Source organism: Durio zibethinus, chromosome 15 (assembly GCF_047325235.1).
Source record: "Durio zibethinus cultivar Kanyao isolate XHJ-2024 chromosome 15, ASM4732523v1, whole genome shotgun sequence".
In the NCBI taxonomy this organism is placed as follows: Eukaryota; Viridiplantae; Streptophyta; class Magnoliopsida; order Malvales; family Malvaceae; genus Durio; species Durio zibethinus.
Window position 1 is genome coordinate 10243198 of NC_143176.1, and position 19806 is coordinate 10263003.

Consider the following 19806-nt stretch of genomic DNA (forward strand, 5'->3'; position numbering starts at 1 on the left):
GCAGTGACAGCAACCTTTGGGAAATCAAGGATTTTTTAACTGGTCTTTGAAACTGTTCTTTAGTTCATCAGAAACTAATGCGTAATCTAGTGTAAGTGAAACCAAAGCCTGAGCATTCATTGCAGTTTCATGTTTCCTTATCAACTATTCCATGGTTCTTCTTTTATTTATAGAAAGTTTTCTTTATGGCCTAAAATTATACATTTGACACGAAAATTTCATTAAAATTCACTTCAAATAAAAAATTATTTTAGTCTCATTTACAGTGGAAATTGGTTCCCATGGCGGTGATTGTATCGACATAGGGGAAGACTTGCCGTTGTTCTTGTTTTAGAATTAGAAAGAGTATAAGATAATGCAGAGAACATGAGGACAATTAGGGGATGTAATCAAGTCAAGGAAGAGTAGAAGATAAGGAGTTGAAAATAATGCAAAGAATATCATCACAGTTAGGGTGTAATCAAGTTGATATATTGTTAGGATTCAAGCTCGCCTAGGTTCCCAAGGCAAGTTCATAGCAAACTTTCTTCAACAAGTTTTAATTACCCAACTGGCTGCAGTTGGGTCATTCATAGTTATTAAAATGGGATTGGATAAGCGGCTTATGATCTAGAACTTCATTTGATTTGATTTTATTATTAGACGTTTATGTAATTAATCCGTCAAAAACAAGATTGATCATTTATGTAGTTTTTTAGCAAACCCGATGAATCGGATGTACATTAACCTAAAGGTTGAACCTTAAATGACACATATAAAGTAATAAATATTGTTGACTTTGCTTTTACGTCTTACCTTTTTATTGCTGATTTTGTTATGACTAATACTAATATACCATTAACTAAAAAGTATATTAAATGGTTAACATTAAATTAGAATAAATTAGATTTTTTCCAAAATAAATAAATAAATTAGAATGCCGAAAGATTTCACCATTTAAAAAAATAAAAATTTGTTAAGTTTTCGTCTTTAATTTTTTGATTTAGTAGTAAAAAAACTTTAAGAAAATACTCAAAATTGGGATTCGACCCCAATCTCCTCTCCTCTACTTTGTTACAGGGCTCTATCCCCTTTAGAAACAAAAAATTTTTTTAGATTTCCAGTTTTATGTTATTAATTATAACATCTTGACTTTTTATCTGTCAACAAGAAATAAATTACCTTTGAAAGAAAAAAAAAATCAGTTATTATTTGAAACCACATATGGGAATGTGGACTTCATTATTCCTCATTTTAACATTCACTTTGTACTGTCATATAATGGCTTGTTTTGTCCCCATAGAGGTTAGAAAAGGCAAAGTTATTAATATTGTATCGGATAGTATTTTGTTTTTTTGTTATTTGGTTTTTATAAATAATATATGTTAGATCAATTGTTTTAATATATTATTACAATTTTTTGAGTTTAGCATACATACACATATATATACACATGAATTTATATATAATACTATTAATAATACGTAAAATAATTATATAATACCTTCAAAAATTAAATAAATACATTTAAAAGTATAAAAAATAATATCACTAATTTATCATAAGATAAACACATAAAAACTAACTAGAACTTTAGATTAAAAAAATAATTTTTCATAAAGAAAATCAATCGTTATCATCCACACCAAGGACAACACACTCCCATTGGCTTTCATTTGGTGGAAGAATAATTTCATCCTTTTTTTTTTTTTTTTTTTATAAAAACAACGTCTTCATCAATCTCATTCAAGATATTGTTTCTTCAACTTATTCCCAATCTTTATCAAGGAAGGAAGGTAAATTTGCAACTCATTTTTGCATAGTGTCAATGTTTTCAAGATTAATAGGGTTCAAGGTCTCTTTCCTCCTTCGAATAATCCTATAAAATAGGATACAATTGATTAAATACAAAATTGGTGCCAACCAGAATATATAAATGATTAAAACAAGATATACTCTAACTTAGTTTCAAAATGCGAAAAAAAAAAAAAATCATAGCGATATTTAATACTTATATGAAACTTAACTTTTTCGTAGTTTCAAATTATAGTGAATGAATTTGAGCTCCAACCTATTTTGCCTTTGCAATGAATGAACTCAAAGGTACTCCACCTCAATTCATCTCACATCCAGTTGCACTTGTACATTGACTAAGTACTCGAATTGCAAAATTTTGTAAGTCCGAGGGTACTATTGCCAAATTACTCCCACCAAGCAACTATGAATAAATAAAATTAAGTTATGATATTACATAATTTAATTTATGCACCAACCAAAAGGTAATGACAAATATGGTTGTATCAAAAAAATGTTATACCTAAATTTAAATTTTTTCCTTAGACGAATAGCTAGAGACAATCTAAAATTTCCATTGGAATTCTTATATTCTTCAAGTTGTGCACTAACTTCTTGGATTAAGTAAGGAACAAGTTGCAATGCAAAGGAAATTTGTTCGCTTTTCCCATCCATTATCAATAACTGTTATGTAAGTTAGATACAAAAATATTACTCCCTCCGTCACAATAAACTTGTTACTATTGAGTTTTAAAATTGTCCCATATCATTTTTAAAAAGTTAGCAAATTTTAACATTTATATTTTCTTCTTTGCCCTTTATTATACAAGTTTAAAGCTACTAAAAAATTTCAACATAATAACTATATCATGTTTGCACCATTATACTTAGCAGTCACGTGAATCAAGAATTGAAAAAAAAATTTAAGGTTTAGAAAATAATCAGGTAATGAAATTGAGTAAAATTAAAGAACACAACTTTTACAACAAAACTATCAATCTATATTTAAAACTTTTCATTACAAAGTGCTTATAAAATCTATACAAAATCTTTTTACATTTACTGGAGCCATACCAGTTAACCTTTATACAAAGGCACAACATTTACTTGAGCCATATATAGTCAAGATTTACAAAAGAAACATCATGATTAAACAAAAATAGTCATAACGGTTTAGGGGGTCACTAGATGAATTTCAAACAACAAAAAAAATGGAATTGCCATAAATATTTTTGGTTAGGTGTGATTGGCTACTTATTAAAGCCTATTTTTTAAATAAAATTTTAAAATTAATTAAAATTTATCAAAAAGATAATTTTTGGGTTTGTAAAAAATAGCTTAGGCTCAGGAGTCGGTTATGCATGGGAAATGATTAGCACCCTCACATTGCCCGTTTAAAATGATACTAATTAATTATGTGTTATCATTTAATATTGACTAAAATGGTCTTAATTTTGGTATTTAAAGATTAATTTTCTTAATTTTCTTAAAAACATATTTTTTAAATTTCAGTAAGTTTGAAAATAAATAAAAACCTTGTATTGAAAAATTCTTAAAAATATTCCAATATTCTAAGAATATTGAAAGGAACCATCTCACCTAAGAAATTTTAAGAATCGCTACTTGAAATTCTTTAGGATCTTATCTTCAGGGATTTTTCATTTGTTTTTAAAAGTATTAAAAGTCATATAATAATGATATTATCCACAAATACATTTATCTTCTAAAAACACTCTTAGTTATTAAGAAAAATTATTCAAATAAAAGAAAATGTTTATAAAATGAAAATTTTTCATATTGAAAAGAAACTTCTAAATATTTAAATACTTTGGTAATTTATAGAAGACTTTTCTCACTTAGAAAATTCTCAGGAATTACTACTCGAACTTCCCAGAGTCCCATCATCGAAAATTTTTATCACTTTAAAATCATGTAATAATATTATTATCTATAAACAAATTTATTTCCAAAAATGTATATTTTCCTAAAAAACTACTCAAATTAAGAATAATGATAAAATATAAATTTTTTGTATTGAAAAGAAACTTCTAAATATTCCAATACTTTGGTAATTTTTAGAAGATTTTTCTCACATAGAAAATTCTCACATAGAAAATTCTTGGAGTGCTATCTTTGAAAATTTTTATTACTAAATTTTTTTTAAGAAATGCATACTTTTATAAATTTTTATTATCTTTTCAAGGGAATTGCTCAGATTAATAAAAATATTGAAAATAATTTCTAAATATTTCAATACTTTGGTAACTTTTAGAAGTCTTTTCACATGTAGGAAATTCTCAGAATCTTTACTCAGAATTTCTGAGAATCCCATCATCGAAAATTTCATTTGTATTTTAAATTATGTAATGCAAACAATAAAGTAGAATATGCATACAAAAATATAACACTTATTATGTTTTAATCTTTTTTAATTGTTTTCTAACCAACACTTTTGAAAGAAACAAAATAAATCAAAATTTTATTGAAAATTTTCCTAGATACTTTGATACTTTGGTGGTATTTTAGAAAAATTTCTCACCTAAGGATTTCTTAGGAATCTCTACTAGGACTTCCTTAGAATCCTATCATTGGAAACTTTTATTCACTTTGTCCTTTCTTACTTAATTAAAAAAAATTTTATCTAATTTTAAACTTCGATCACACCAATTTTATTACTAGAGGAGTCATTACACATTATTATTAACATCTATAAAAAAAATTAGGAGAAATTGACATATGAAACTATTTTATTGAATATTTTTCTAAATACTCCATTACTTTGGTAGTATTTTTAGAAAAATATCCTCACTTAAACATTTTAGAGAATCACCACTCAGATTTCTCTAAAATATCATCCTCGAAAAATTTTATTTGATTTATTATTATAAATGAAAAACAATTTTACAATTAAAATAAATTAAGGTGTAAAAACTAAATTGCGTAAAGATTAAAGTGAACATGGAAATTTAACCAAACTAACAATGAAAGGAAAATACATGGGATTTAAATTATACTCACATTTGAAACAACATTAGAGAAATTTTAACATCTTTTCAAAACTTTACAAAGTTGTAAACAATTCAAAAAGAAGAATAAGAGATGATTTTAAGCTAGGTGAAATAATATCATTAACAAAAAAAAATAAAAATAGAAATTCCAGCTTTCATGAGTATTCCTTATACCAAAGACCAATATATTCAATGAATATGACCAAATCCAATTTAGCATCAAACAAATCAACTTGGAAATGCATTGACCACAACTTCTATGAAGTCAAGTTGAAAATGCATATGGCATGTAAAGAAAATGAAGCCAATTCAGTCAACAACTAAATTATATAAGTGAGAACATGGTAGTAGCTAAAAACAACAAAGGAATGATTGAAATCATGCCATATGGAAGAACAAAGGAAGTCAACTTGAAACCTTTCTACTTTAGCTTGATTCCTATCTTCCCTTTTTGATAGCTTCTTCCCTCTTCCTTCTTCACATGTTTGGCTTTTTTCTTTTCCCTTTAGCCTCCTTCTTTGGTTGAACTTCCTAGTTAGTCAACTCCTTTTTTCTTTTTTCTTTTTCCTTTCTCTTTCACCTATTCTATTTGGCTAGCTCTTCTCTTTTTTATTTTCAACAACTTACTTTCCTTTCCTTCTTCACGTGTTTGGCTCTTTTTCTTTTCCCTTCAGCATTTTTCTTTGATCAAACTTCCCAGCCAACCAACTCCTCTCTTCTTTTTTCTTCTTGCCTTCTCTTTCACCTATTCTATTCGACTAGCTTTTTTTTTTTTTTCAGTGACTTTTTTTTTCCCTTATTCACATGTTTGGCTCTCTCTCTTTTTTTTTTTTTTTTTACCTTTCTAGCCTCCCAGCATTCTATTTTTTTTCTCCCCTTGACTGAACCTTTCCAGCCCCCTTTAATGGTCAGCTTAAAAAAAATCTGATTCTTGATGAATATGGATCCTTGGATGAGATTTCATCTAAGGGTCAAAGCTTGTCTTTTTATTCTTTGCAAGGAATCACCTTTGGCCATTGGATCTAGATCATTAAAGGATCCAATGGTCCACATTATTTATTACAAAGATGAGACTTTTATGCCCTCCAAACACATGAAAAGACCATTTACCCCTAGTGCAAAGTTTTTGGTGTTTAGGTCATTTTATTGGATATTAATGTTCCCATACTCATTTTTGGGATTTTAAAATACCAAAAATCATGAAATATTATAAATTTCAGATCTGAAAGGTTTCATGAAAATCCGAGCTCAGAAAGGTCAAATTATGAAAATACCCTTATAAGGGATATTTTAGTAATTTCATACTTTTGGGGTACTACTATGATTTAAAATGCACCAAAAATCATGGAATATTATGAAATTAAGATCTGAAAAATTTCATGACAATTGAAGCTTAGAAAGGCCAAATTATGAAAATACATTTATAGGGGCATTTTGGTACTTTCACACTTCTCGGGGTACGGCTGTGATTTCAAATGCATTAAAAGTCATGAAATATTATAAAATTAAGATCTAAAAAATTTCATAAAAATTCAAGCTTGAAGACGTCAAATTACGAAAATATCCTTTATAAGGGTATTTTGGTAATTTTATACTTCCCCTAGTGCAATAAAAATTTTTAGTGTTTTAAATCACCAAATTTTATTTTGAACCACATTGATTTCAATTAGACTTTGAACTTTGAAGATTAACTCCGATTTTATTAATTTTGATTAAGTTTTGTGTAATTTTGACCAGGTTGACTTCGAGATTTACCCATTTTATTTATTTTTTACTTCTCATGCATTCATGTGAAAATGTATCTTCCATATAAATCCCATGCAAAATAATTTAACAATAACCACATGGGTTTCTTTTTCTTTGTTTATTAGGCCTAAATATCTTTATATTTTATGGATTCTTAAATGAGCCTTTTTACGGGCTTTAAATAGGCTTTGTTCAACCATATTAAAATGTTCAGGACAAGATTTGGTATCTATAGCTGCTCCTTTTTACATATTTTTGAGAAACATAAATAATGCAAAGACATAGATAACAATTTTGTCTAGATAGTGCTTTTGAGAGAGTTTTTCTTTTTTTTTTTGGTTTTTGTTTTTGTTTTTTGAAAATGACTTCCCCCCAAAATAGAGGCTTTGAAACTTTAAAAATGGCTCCCTCCAAACAGAGGCTTTGAAACTCTTTTTTTAAAAACAATTTTGCTCAGAGGTCTAATCAAAAGCCTTGAAAGCTCCTCTAAATAGAGGTCTTGAAACTTTAAAAATTTATAATGTTTTTTTTTCTTAAACAAAGGTTTTAAAACTCAAAAATCTTGTTTTTCTTTTCTCTCTCTTTTTGTTTATTTTAAAACTAGTTTGGAAATGACTCATGATGTTGTGGATGGAAGATTTCTTAAGTTATGATTGTTTTAAACTCATTTTTCATATCTCGATCCTTTATTTTAATGATTCTTCCTCTAACAACAAAGCTTAAATTTTTCTAAAAAAAATATATTAAACGTAATGCATGAATGTAAGTATTATTATAAACCAATATGACGCATCCAAATTGTGGTAATAAGGTTCCTTACATTAATCTTTTTTTTTTTTTAAAACAACCATTCTTAATCCCAGTTTGTATATTCTATGACTGCTTTCTTGTGATTTACAATGATCATTTGCTGATCCAACACTACTTCCAACAAGTTTTTACCATGATGAATTTGAAAATAGGTGCTTTTCCATTTTTTTTATTTTGATTATTTTTGTGTTTTTCATTTTTTTTTTGTTTTTGTTTTTAATCTCATTATCCTTGATTATCACAAAGTAATGTAAGATCTTTTATGAATGTTATCAATCATTTATCATATTCAAATTTCATGATTAATATACTTATTTGCTTTTAGATACATTTTTAGGTGCTCTAGGGATGTTGAGGAATTATGTATTAATGATCTTCATATTTGGATATTATTTGTGAAGTTGTTATTGGTGCTTGATATGATTAATTATGTGCTAAATTGTTTTCGCAGTTTATAGGGGGAGCACTCGAAGCCTAATGGTTTTGAAATTTTATGTTTTGCTTTAAAAATAATTTTCACTAGTGTCAAGCTTTAAGATATGAAGGCATTGTTTTAGCAGGTTTTTAAATGGAAATGAATTTGAATATCTTGAATCCAATGTTTTGAACTCGCTCAAAAAAAGAAATATGGTAAAACTTGCATTGGTTTTAATTTTTCATAGTGTTAAATGTTTGTTATGAAGGATTTTGGAGCTTAAAACATTAGACCTTGTTTCTGAACAATTATGGGCTTAAAAACCATTCGCACAATTATTGCATGATTTTTTATTTTTCAGTGTTTTTCATACTTATTTTGCTTTTACATACATTTTTAGGTGCTCTAAGATGTTGAGGAATTAGGTATTAATGATCTTCATATTTGGATATTATTTGTGAAGTTGTTATCGGTGCTTGATGTGATTAATTAATTATGTGCTAAATTGTTTTAGTAGTTTATAGGGGGAGCACTCGAAGCCTAATGGTTTTAAAATTTTATGTTTTGCTTTGAAAATGATTTTCATTGGTGTCAAGCTTTAAAATATGAAAGCATTGTTTTAACAGGTTTTTAAATGGAAATGAATTTGAATATCTTGAATCCAATGTTTTAAACTTGCTCAAACAAAGAAACATGGTAAAACTTGCATTGGTTTTAATTTTTCATAGTGTTAAGTGTATGTTATAAATGATTTTGGAGCTTAAAACATTAGACTTTGTTTCTGAACAATTATGGGCTTAAAACCCATTCGCTCAATTATTGCACGATTTTTATTTTTCGTTGTTATTCATACTTATTTGCTTTTAGATACATTTTTGGGTGCTCTAAGGATGTTGAGGAATTATGTATTGATGATCTTCATATTTGGATATTATTTGTGAAGTTGTTATTGGTGCTTGATGTGATTAATTATGTGCTAAATTGTTTTAGCAGTTTATAGGGGGAGCAATCGAAGCCTAATGGTTTTGAAATTTTATGTTTTGCTTTGAAAATGATTTTCACTGGTGTTCAGCTTTAAGATATGAAAGCATTGTTTTAGCAGGTTTTTAAATGGAAATGAATTGGAAAAGCTTGAATCCAATGTTTTAAACTTGCTCAAACGAAGAAACATGGTAAAACTTGCATTGGTTTTAAATTTTCTTAGTGTTAAGTGTATGTTATAAATGATTTTGGAGCGTAAAACATTAGACTTTGTTTCTGAACAATTATTGGCTTAAAAACCATTCACACAATTATTGCACAATTATTTTTCATACTTATTTGCTTTTAGATACATTTTTAGGAGCTCAAGTATGTTGGAGAATTACGTATTAATGATCTTCATATTTGGATATTATTTGTGAAGTTGTTATTGGTGCTTGATGTGATTAATTAATTATGTGCTAAATTATTTTAGCAGTTTATAGGGGGAGCACTCAAAGCCTAATGGTTTTGAAATTTTATGTTTTGCTTTTAAAATGATTTTCACCGGTGTCAAGCTTTAAAATATAAGAGCATTGTTTTAGCAGGTTTTTAAACGCAAATGAAGTTAAATATCTTGAATCCAATGTTTTAAACTTGCTCAAACAAAGAAACATGGTAAAACTTGCATTGGTTTTAATTTTTCATAGTGTTAAGTGTATGTTATAAAGGATTTTGGAGCTTAAAACATTAGACTTTGTTTCTGAACAATTATGGGCTTAAAAACCATTCGCACAATTATTGCACGATTTTTATTTTTCGTTGTTATTCATACTTATTTGCTTTTAGATACATTTTTGGGTGCTCTAAGGATGTTGAGGAATTACGTATTGATGATCTTCATATTTGGATAATATTTGTGTTGTTATTGGTGCTTGATGTAATTAATTATGTGCTAAATTGTTATTGGTGCTTGATGTGATTAATTATTGGTGCTTGATGTGATTAATTATGTGCTAAAATGATTTGTACCGGTGTCAAGCTTTAAAATATGAAAGCATTGTTTTAGCAGGTTTTGAAATGGAAATGATTTTGAATATCTTGAATCAAATATTTTAAAGTTGCTCAAACAAAGAAACATGGTAAAACTTGCATTGGTTTTAATTTTTCATAATTTTAAGTGTAAGTTATAAAGGATTTTGGAGCTTAAAACATCAGACTTTGTTTCTGAACAATTCTGGATGTAAAACCCATTCGCACTATTATTGCACGACTTTAATTTTTCGTTGTGTTAAGTGTAAGTTATAAAGGATTTTGGAGCTTAAAACATCAAACTTTGTTTTTGAACAATTTTGGGCATAAAAATGTTTTGCACAATTATTGCACGATTTTAATTTTTCGTTGTGTTTCATACTTATTTTCTTTTAGATATATTTTTAGGCGCTCTAAGGAAGTTGAAGAATTACTTATGAACGATCTTCATATTTGGATATTGTTTGTGAAGTTTTTATTGGTGCTTGATGTGATTAATTGTGTGCTAAATTGTTTTAGTAGTTTTATAAGGACAGCACTCGAAGCCTAATGGTTTTGAAATTTTATGTTTTGCTTTGAAAATGATTTTCACTGGTGTCAAGCTTTAAGATATGAAAGCATTGTCTTAGCAGGTTTTTAAATGGAAATGAATTTGAATATCTTGAATCCAATGTTTTAAACTTGCTCAAACAAAGAAATATGGTAAAACTTGCATTGGTTTTAATTTTTCATAGTGTTAAGTGTATGTTATAAAGGATTTTGGAGCTTAAAACATTAGACTTTGTTTCTGAACAATTATGGGCTTAAAAACCATTCGCACAATTATTGCACGATTTTTAATTTTCGTTGTTTTTCATACTTATTTGCTTTTAGAAACATTTTTAGGTGCACTAAGGATGTTGAGGAATTAGGTATTAGTGATCTTCATATTTGGATATTATTTGTGAAGTTGTTATTAGTGTTTGATTTGATTAATTATGTTTTAAATTGTTTTAGCAGTTTATAGGGGGAGCACTCGAAGCCTAACGGTTTTGAAATTTTATGTTTTGCTTTGAAAATGATTTTCACTGGTGTCAAGCTTTAAAATATAAGAGCAACGTTTTAGCAAGTTTTTAAATGCAAATGAATTTGAATATCTTGAATCCAATGTTTTAAACTTGCTCAAACAAAGAAACATGGTAAAACATGCATTGGTTTTAATTTTTCGTAGTGTTAAGTGTATGTTATAAAGGATTTTGGAGCTTAAAACATTAGACTTTGTCTCTGAGCAATTGTTGGCATAAAAACCATTCGCACAATTATTGCACGATTTTTATTTTTCGTTGTTATTCATACTTATTTGCTTTTAGATACATTTTTAGGTGCTTTAAGGATGTTGGAGAATTACCTATTAATGATCTTCATATTTGAAAATTATTTGTGAAGTTGTTATTGGTGCTTGATGTGATTAATTATGTTTTAAATTGTTTTAGCAGTTTATAGAGGGAGCACTCGGAGCCTAATGGTTTTGAAATTTTATGTTTGGCTTTGAAAATGATTTTCACTGGTGTAAAGCTTTCAAATATAAGAGCATTGTTTTAGCATGGTTTTAAACGCAAATGAATTCGAATATCTTGAATCCAATGTTTTAAACTTGCTCAAACAAAGAAACATGGTAAAACTTGCATTGGTTTTAATTTTTCATAGTGTTAAGTGTATGTTATAAAGGATTTTGGAGCTTAAAACATTAGACTTTGTTTCTGAACAATTATGGGCTTAAAAACCATTCGCACAATTATTTCACGATTTTTATTTTTCGTTGTTATTCATACTTATTTGCTTTTAGATACATTTTTAGGTGCTCTAAGGATGTTGAGGAATTAGGTATTAATGATCTTAATAATTGGATATTATTTGTGAAGTTGTTATTTGTGCTTGATATGATTAATTATGTGCTAAATTGTTTGAGCTGTCTATAAGGGGAGCACTCGAAGCTTAATGGTTTTGAAATTTTATGTTTTACTTTAAAAATAATTTTCACTGGTGTTCAGCTTTAAGATATGAAAGCATTGTTTTAGTAGGTTTTTAAATGAAAAAGAATTGGAAAAGCTTGAATCTAATGTTTTAAACTTGCTCAAAGGAAGAAACATGGTAAAACTTGCATTGGTTTTAATTTTTCTTAGTGTTAAGTGTATGTTATAAAGGTTTTTGGAGCTCAAAACATTAGACTTTGTTTCTGAACAATTACGGGCTTAAAAACCATTCGCACAATTATTGCACAATTTTTATTTTTCGTTGTTATTCATACATATTTGCTTTTAGATACATTTTTAGGTGCTCTAAGGATGTTGGGGAATTACCTATTAATGATCTTTATATTTGAAAATTATTTGTGAAGTTGTTATTGGTGCTTAATGTGATTAATTATATTTTAAATTGTTTTAGCAGTTTATAGGGGAGCACTCGAAGCCTAATGGTTTTTAAATTTTATGTTTTGCTTTGAAAATGATTTTCACTGGTGTAAAGCTTTAAAATATAAGAGCATTGTTTTAGTAGGGTTTTAAACGCAAATGAATTTGAATATCTTGAATCCAATGTTTTAAACTTGCTCAAGCAAAGAAACATGGCAAAACTTGCATTGGTTTTAATTTTTCATAGTGTTAAGTGTATGTTATAAAGGATTTTGGAGCTTAAAACATTAGACTTTGTTTCTGAACAATTATGGGCTTAAAAACCATTCCCACAATTATTGCACGATTTTTATTTTTCGTTTTTATCCATACTTATTTGCTTTTAGATACATTTTTAGGTGCTCTAAGGATGTTGAGGAATTAGGTATTAATGATCTTAATAATTGGATATTATTTGTAAAGTTGTTATTGGTGCTTCATATGATTAATTATGTGCCAAATTGTTTTAGCTGTCTATAGTGGGAGCACTCGAAGCCTAACGATTTTGAAATTTTATGTTTTGCTTTGAAAATGATTTTCACTGGTGTCAAGCTTTAAGATATGAAAGCATTGTTTTAGTAGGTTTTTGAATGGAAATGAATTTGAAAAGCTTGAATCTAATGTTTTAAACTTGCATTGGTTTTTATTTTTCTTAGTGTTAAGTGTATGTTATAAAGGATTTTGGAGCTTAAAACATTAGATTTTGTTTTTGAACAATTATGGGCTTAAAAACCATTCGCACAATTATTGCACGATTTTTATTTTTCGTTGTTATTCATGCTTATTTGCTTTTAGATACATTTTTAGGTGCTCTAAGGATGTTGAGGAATTACGTATTAATGATCTTTATATTTGTATATTATTTGTGAAGTTGTTATTGGCGCTTGATGTGATTAATTGTGTGCTAACATGTTTTAGCTAATTAATTGTGTGCTAACATGTTTTAGCTGTTAACAGGGGGAGCACTCGAAGCCTAATGCTTTTAAAATTTTATGTTTTGCTTTGAAAATGATTTTCGCTAGAGTTGAGCATCAAAATATGAAAAAGCAATGTTTTAGCAAGTTTTTAACTGGAAATGAATTTGAATATCTTCAATCCAATGTCTTCAACTTGTTCAAACAAAGAAACATGGTAAAACTTGAATTGTTTTAATTTTTCACAGTGTTAAGTGTAACCCATAAAGGATTTTACAGCTTAAAACATCATATATAATTTTTGAAAAATTCTGGGTGTGAAAGCTATTCGCACAATTTCTTTGTTTAAGTTATAAAAGATTTTGGAGCTTAAAACATCAGACTTTGTTTCTGAACAATTTTGGGAATAAAAATCTTTTGCACAATTATTGCATGATTTTAATTTTTCGTTGTGTTTCATACTTATTTTCTTTTAGATATATTTTTAGGCGCTCTAAGAAAGTTGAGGAATTACTTATGAACGATCTTTATATTTGGATATTATTTGTGAAGTTGTTATTAGTGCTAGATGTGATTAATTGTGTGCTAAATTGTTTTAGAAGTTTTATAAGGACAGCACTCGAAGCCTAATGCTTTTGAAATTTTATGTTTTGCTTTGAAAATGATTTTCACTTGTATCAAGCTTTAAAATATGAAAACATTGTTTTAGCAGGTTTTTAAATGCAAATGAATTTGACTATCTTGAATCCAATGTTTTAAACTTGCTCAAACAAAGAAACATAGCAAAACTTGCATTGGTTTTAATTTTTCATAGTGTTAAGTGTATGTTATTAAGGATTTTGGAGCTTAAACTATTAGACTTTGTTTCTGAACAATTATGGGCTTAAAAACCATTCGCACAATTATTGCACGATTTTTATTTTTCGTTGTTATTCATACTTATTTGCTTTTAGATACATTTTTAGGTGCTCTAAGGATGTTGAGGAATTACGTATTAATGATCTTCATATTTGGATATTATTTGTGAAGTTGTTATTGGTGCTTGATGTGATTAATTATGTGCTAAATTGTTTTAGCAATTTATAGGGGGAGCACTCGAAGCCTAATGGTTTTGAAATTTTATGTTTTGCTTTGAAAATGATTTTCACTGGTGTCAAGCTTTAAGATGTGAAAGCGTTGTTTTAGCAGGTTTTTAAATGAAAATGAATTTGAATTTCTTGAATCCAATGTTTGAAACTTGCTCAAACAAAGAAATATGGTAAAACTTGCAATGGTTTTAAGTTTTCATAGTGTTAAGTGTATGTTATAAAGGATTTTCGAGCCTAAAATATTAGACTTTTTTTCTGAACAATTATGGGCTTAAAAAGCATTTGCACAATTATTGCACGATTTTTATTTTTCGTTGTTATTCATACTTATTTGCTTTTAGATACATTTTTAGGTGCTCTAAGGATGTTGAGGAATTAGGTATTAATGATCTTAATAATTGGATATTATTTGTGAAGTTGTTTTGGTGGTTGATATGATTAATTATCTGCTAAATTGTTTTAGCTGTCTATAGGGGGAGCACTCGAAGCCTAATGGTTTTGAAATTTTATGTTTTGCTTTGAAAATGATTTTCACTGGTGTTAAGCTTTAAGATATGAAAGCGTTGTTTTAGCAGGTTTTTAAATGAAAACGAATTTGAATTTCTTGAATCCAATGTTTGAAACTTGCTCAAACAAAGAAATATGGTAAAATTTGCAATGGTTTTAAGTTTTCTTAGTGTTAAGTGTATGTTATAAAGGATTTTCGAGCCTAAAATATTAGACTTTTTTTCTGAACAAGTATGCGATTAAAAAGCATTCGCACAATTATTGCACGATTTTTATTTTTCGTTGTTATTTATACTTATTTGCTTTTAGATACATTTTTAGGTGCTCTAATATGTTGGGGAATTACCTATTAATGATCTTCATATTTGGATATTATTTGTGAAGTTCTTATCAGTGCTTGATGTGATTAATTATGTGCTAAATTCATTTAGCAGTTTATAGGGGGAGCACTTGAAGCCTAATAGTTTTGAAAATTTATGTTTTGCTTTGAAAATGATTTTCACTGGTATCAAGCTTTAAAATATCAAAGCAAAGTTTTAGCAGGTTTTTAAATGCAAATGAATTTGATTATCTTGAATCCAATGTTTTAAACTTGCTCAAACAAAGAAACATGAAAAAACTTGCATTGGTTTTAATTTTTCATAGTGTTAAGCGTATGTTATAAAGGATTTTGGAGCTTAAACCATTAGACTTTGCTTCTGAACAATTATGGGCGTAAAACTCGTTCGCACAGTTATCGCACGACTTTGATTTTTCGTTGTGTTAAGTGTAAGTTATAAAGGATTTTGGAGCTTAAAACATCAGACTTTCTTTCTGAACAATTTTGGGCATAAAAGTCTTTCGCACGATTATTGCACGATTTTAATTTTTCGTTGTGTTTCATACTTATTTTCTTTTAGATACATTTTTAGGCGCTCTAAGGGAGTTGAGGAATTACATATGAACGATCTTCATATTTGGATATTATTTGTGGAGTTGTTATTGGTGCCTGATGTGATTAATTGTCTGCTAAATTGTTTCAGCAGTTTTATAAGGAGAGCACTCGAAACCTAATGCTTTTGAAATTTTATGTTTTGCTCTGAAAATGATTTTCACTGGTATGAAGCTTTAAAATACGAAGGCATTGTTTTAGCAGGTTTTTTAAATGCAAATGATCTCGAATATCTTGAATCCAATGTTTTAAACTTGCTCAAACAAAGAAACATGGCAAAACTTGCGTTGGTTTTAATTTTTCATAGTGTTAAGCGTATGTTATAAAGGATTTTGGAGCTTAAACCATTAGACTTTGTTTCTGAACAATTATGGGCTTAAAAGCCATTCGCACAATTATTGCACGATTTTTATTTTTCGTTGTTATTCATGCTTATTTGCTTTTAGATACATTTTTAGGTGCTCTAAGGATGTTGAGGAATTGCGTATTAATGATCTTCATATTTGGATATTATTTGTGAAGTTGTTATTGGTGCTTGATGTGATTAATTATGCGCTAAATTGTTTTAGCAGTTTATAGGGGGAGCACTCGAAGCCTAATGGTTTTGAAATTTTTATGTTTTGCTGTGAAAATGATTTTCACCGGCGTCAAGCTTTAAAATATGAAAGCATTGTTTTAGCAGGTTTTGAAATGGAAATGAATTTCAATATCTTGAATCCAATGTTTTGAACTTGCTCAAACAAAGAAACATGGTAAAACTTGCATTGGTTTTAATTTTTCGTAATGTTTAGTGTAAGTTATAAAGGGTTTTAGAACTTAAAACATCAGACTTTGCTTCTGAACAATTATGGGCGTAAAACTCGTTCGCACAGTTATCGCACGACTTTGATTTTTCGTTGTGTTAAGTGTAAGTTATAAAGGATTTTGGAGCTTAAAACATCAGACTTTCTTTCTGAACAATTTTGGGCATAAAAGTCTTTCGCACGATTATTGCACGATTTTAATTTTTCGTTGTGTTTCATACTTATTTTCTTTTAGATACATTTTTAGGCGCTCTAAGGGAGTTGAGGAATTACATATGAACGATCTTCATATTTGGATATTATTTGTGGAGTTGTTATTGGTGCCTGATGTGATTAATTGTCTGCTAAATTGTTTCAGCAGTTTTATAAGGAGAGCACTCGAAACCTAATGCTTTTGAAATTTTATGTTTTGCTCTGAAAATGATTTTCACTGGTATCAAGCTTTAAAATACGAAGGCATTGTTTTAGCAGGTTTTTTAAATGCAAATGATCTCGAATATCTTGAATCCAATGTTTTAAACTTGCTCAAACAAAGAAACATGGCAAAACTTGCGTTGGTTTTAATTTTTCATAGTGTTAAGCGTATGTTATAAAGGATTTTGGAGCTTAAACCATTAGACTTTGTTTCTGAACAATTATGGGCTTAAAAGCCATTCGCACAATTATTGCACGATTTTTATTTTTCGTTGTTATTCATGCTTATTTGCTTTTAGATACATTTTTAGGTGCTCTAAGGATGTTGAGGAATTGCGTATTAATGATCTTCATATTTGGATATTATTTGTGAAGTTGTTATTGGTGCTTGATGTGATTAATTATGCGCTAAATTGTTTTAGCAGTTTATAGGGGGAGCACTCGAAGCCTAATGGTTTTGAAATTTTTATGTTTTGCTTTGAAAATGATTTTCACCGGCGTCAAGCTTTAAAATATGAAAGCATTGTTTTAGCAGGTTTTGAAATGGAAATGAATTTCAATATCTTGAATCCAATGTTTTGAACTTGCTCAAACAAAGAAACATGGTAAAACTTGCATTGGTTTTAATTTTTCGTAATGTTTAGTGTAAGTTATAAAGGGTTTTAGAACTTAAAACATCAGACTTTGCTTCTGAACAATTATGGGCGTAAAACTCGTTCGCACAGTTATCGCACGACTTTGATTTTTCGTTGTGTTAAGTGTAAGTTATAAAGGATTTTGGAGCTTAAAACATCAGACTTTCTTTCTGAACAATTTTGGGCATAAAAGTCTTTCGCACGATTATTGCACGATTTTAATTTTTCGTTGTGTTTCATACTTATTTTCTTTTAGATACATTTTTAGGCGCTCTAAGGGAGTTGAGGAATTACATATGAACGATCTTCATATTTGGATATTATTTGTGGAGTTGTTATTGGTGCCTGATGTGATTAATTGTCTGCTAAATTGTTTCAGCAGTTTTATAAGGAGAGCACTCGAAACCTAATGCTTTTGAAATTTTATGTTTTGCTCTGAAAATGATTTTCACTGGTATCAAGCTTTAAAATACGAAGGCATTGTTTTAGCAGGTTTTTTAAATGCAAATGATCTCGAATATCTTGAATCCAATGTTTTAAACTTGCTCAAACAAAGAAACATGGCAAAACTTGCGTTGGTTTTAATTTTTCATAGTGTTAAGCGTATGTTATAAAGGATTTTGGAGCTTAAACCATTAGACTTTGTTTCTGAACAATTACGGGCTTAAAAGCCGTTCGCACAATTATTGCACGATTTTTATTTTTCGTTGTTATTCATGCTTATTTGCTTTTAGATACATTTTTAGGTGCTCTAAGGATGTTGAGGAATTGCGTATTAATGATCTTCATATTTGGATATTATTTGTGAAGTTGTTATTGGTGCTTGATGTGATTAATTATGCGCTAAATTGTTTTAGCAGTTTATAGGGGGAGCACTCGAAGCCTAATGGTTTTGAAATTTTTATGTTTTGCTTTGAAAATGATTTTCACCGGCGTCAAGCTTTAAAATATGAAAGCATTGTTTTAGCAGGTTTTGAAATGGAAATGAATTTCAATATCTTGAATCCAATGTTTTGAACTTGCTCAAACAAAGAAACATGGTAAAACTTGCATTGGTTTTAATTTTTCGTAATGTTTAGTGTAAGTTATAAAGGGTTTTAGAACTTAAAACATCAGACTTTGCTTCTGAACAATTATGGGCGTAAAACTCGTTCGCACAGTTATCGCACGACTTTGATTTTTCGTTGTGTTAAGTGTAAGTTATAAAGGATTTTGGAGCTTAAAACATCAGACTTTCTTTCTGAACAATTTTGGGCATAAAAGTCTTTCGCACGATTATTGCACGATTTTAATTTTTCGTTGTGTTTCATACTTATTTTCTTTTAGATACATTTTTAGGCGCTCTAAGGGAGTTGAGGAATTACATATGAACGATCTTCATATTTGGATATTATTTGTGGAGTTGTTATTGGTGCCTGATGTGATTAATTGTCTGCTAAATTGTTTCAGCAGTTTTATAAGGAGAGCACTCGAAACCTAATGCTTTTGAAATTTTATGTTTTGCTCTGAAAATGATTTTCACTGGTATCAAGCTTTAAAATACGAAGGCATTGTTTTAGCAGGTTTTTTAAATGCAAATGATCTCGAATATCTTGAATCCAATGTTTTAAACTTGCTCAAACAAAGAAACATGGCAAAACTTGCGTTGGTTTTAATTTTTCATAGTGTTAAGCGTATGTTATAAAGGATTTTGGAGCTTAAACCATTAGACTTTGTTTCTGAACAATTACGGGCTTAAAAGCCGTTCGCACAATTATTGCACGATTTTTATTTTTCGTTGTTATTCATGCTTATTTGCTTTTAGATACATTTTTAGGTGCTCTAAGGATGTTGAGGAATTGCGTATTAATGATCTTCATATTTGGATATTATTTGTGAAGTTGTTATTGGTGCTTGATGTGATTAATTATGCGCTAAATTGTTTTAGCAGTTTATAGGGGGAGCACTCGAAGCCTAATGGTTTTGAAATTTTTATGTTTTGCTTTGAAAATGATTTTCACCGGCGTCAAGCTTTAAAATATGAAAGCATTGTTTTAGCAGGTTTTGAAATGGAAATGAATTTCAATATCTTGAATCCAATGTTTTGAACTTGCTCAAACAAAGAAACATGGTAAAACTTGCATTGGTTTTAATTTTTCGTAATGTTTAGTGTAAGTTATAAAGGGTTTTAGAACTTAAAACATCAGACTTTGCTTCTGAACAATTATGGGCGTAAAACTCGTTCGCACAGTTATCGCACGACTTTGATTTTTCGTTGTGTTAAGTGTAAGTTATAAAGGATTTTGGAGCTTAAAACATCAGACTTTCTTTCTGAACAATTTTGGGCATAAAAGTCTTTCGC